Source organism: Neophocaena asiaeorientalis, unplaced genomic scaffold, assembly GCF_003031525.2.
Source record: "Neophocaena asiaeorientalis asiaeorientalis breed wild unplaced genomic scaffold, Neophocaena_asiaeorientalis_V1.1 scaffold1107, whole genome shotgun sequence".
Taxonomy (NCBI): domain Eukaryota; kingdom Metazoa; phylum Chordata; class Mammalia; order Artiodactyla; family Phocoenidae; genus Neophocaena; species Neophocaena asiaeorientalis.
The window spans coordinates 42,369-44,530 of record NW_020175695.1 but is presented as its reverse complement, the minus strand read 5'-3'; the positions used below and the strand labels follow the sequence as shown (position 1 = coordinate 44,530).

General features: G+C 32.9%; 1 pseudogene; it reads right to left on the bottom strand.

Annotated features, from left to right (window-relative positions):
- Positions 1 to 298: 298 nt before the first annotated feature.
- On the bottom strand, positions 299 to 1,245 carry LOC112390971 (importin subunit alpha-1 pseudogene; annotated as a pseudogene).
- Positions 1,246 to 2,162: the final 917 nt, after the last annotated feature.

Here is a 2,162-nt window from a genome sequence, read left to right as displayed (position 1 = left end):
CATGTCTTACTCCTCCTCCATCTTGAAGGTCTCTCTACATATACTTTTCTTATGAAAAAGAAGATGGAAAAATTGATATATCTTTACAGTTACAGGTATACTTGTTTATTCATCTCTCCTAGTTGAATGTATAAGGAGCTTATCTGTATTGTTCACTGTTGAATCCTCAGTGTCTGAATTATTATTTAGCATATTGTAAATGCATATTTTATTTGGGTTGAATGAATGAATATTTATAGATATGTTGGCAGTTAAAAAGGAAAAACTGAAAGTGCCTTACATCTATTACATTCTAAATTTATACATCTGTCCCATTGGTGGTATTTCCTATGGTTCTTAAGGCTGGAGTCACAACTGGCTGTTCAGCAGCTCCTAGAAATTTTACAAAACTCTTGTTTTTTTGACTATGTCAGTTAGTTCATTGAACCATCAGTAAGGTAGGACAGCTCAGCAAATATCTCTAAATACTTCTCAACAGTCATGATGCAAAAGTAGGAAGAATTTGCTTAATAGCATCTAAAGGGGGAATAGCATATTATTATAATAAAGATTTGAAAGTGTCCAGATTAGACTATATAAATAACCATGTGCTAAAGATGGCAAATCAATAACTATCAATACAAGTAGAATTAACAAAGTGTTTATTTTGCCATTCTTGGTAATGAAATCATTGGAAGCAAACCATTACTTGCAATGTTTCTGAGAGCCTGTACAGCTTTTTCACTGATGTGTGAATGGAGAGATGACAAGACAGCAATTAATGATGATATAGTACCTTCATCTACCACAGTCTATTCTGGTTTCCCAAAATTTATATTAGCAAGTACACCTAAGCAGATTAAAATTCAATAGTACTACAGTCAGAGAAAGGTACACATTTTTTAATCAAACCAGCTCAGATTACGTTGTCTATGGAGGGCTTTTTTCCCACACAAAGAATTTTCCAGCAACTTGGGTAGCTTGGAATTGACTTTCCAAATTATTGCTGTTTGTGTCTTTCCCAGTGTCATCAACAGAACAATTTACAAAGACCTAGTTGCTATGAATTACCTGTAGTAGAGAAGTAGCAGCATCAGGAAAAGAACTTACCTTTCTTCTTTTCAGCATCTGGTCATTTTTCTTAGCTTTTCTCTCTTTCATTATAACTTCTGTACAGTACTGCCTCATTTCTGTTCTGTGTTTCCCTTTGTTTTCCAAACTGTTAAGGTGGGCAGTTAGCTAATTAGCATTCTTATTGGTGTACATGTTATTAGACAATAGGAGAAAACTAGAAGATAATTGTGGATCTGGCTCAGATTTTATGTGTAGCAGCATCTGCGTTTACAGGCTTCAAGTTAATACACCCTGGATAACTGAAAAATTATACTTTTAAATTCTAAACTATAAAGGTGTTCAGAGATTGTTTTTATGATATATAGAAAATTAATAAAAGCCTCTATCCTTTTATGGTGGGAAAACACATCTCTAGTTAAAGAGGAGCTCGTTTAAAGAAAAATAACATCTTCAAAGAGGGCAAAAGTAATTTGGACAGTATTCTGTATTCAAGTCTATGGTAGAATGATTGTAGAATTATTTTATTTTTAAATGGTAAATTAGAGGTTTAGGGAGAAGGGCTTTAGATTCAGCTAGAATTATATCCATTATTTCCTGTTCTTTCTACCATGCTTGTCCTTTTTCAAAATAATAGTAATAATGATGGTTAGTATTTATTATAAAATGATCATTATTAATGAGAGAAAATCGCATTTCCATTCTTCTTATAACTTTAACATTGAAATACACATAAAGACAAATTCATATAAACAAACTGTGGATGTTGTTTTCCCTGGCTTATAAGCAAAGTAAAACTTAAAATGAGTAGGCAAGGTATAATTAAGATTTAAGTTACTAAATGGCAGCCTAAACCTCTCAGAGAGGTTTTCCTGGTTATAAAAAGAGCTTGGTTTCTAAATTGAAGATAAAACGTAATCAATGTTAACAAAATTAGCCCCCCATCCCTGGTATTTTGGAAATAACCCATCCCTTTCTTTATTTCCTAGTGGTGTTTCACTGGATTGTCCTTATATTTGAATTTGAGGAAATGTCAGCAAGTTTCTTGCTCCATTTGGTCTAGAGCTTCTATATGCAAGCTTTTGGGAAGGTGCAAAATCTACTTTTTAAAG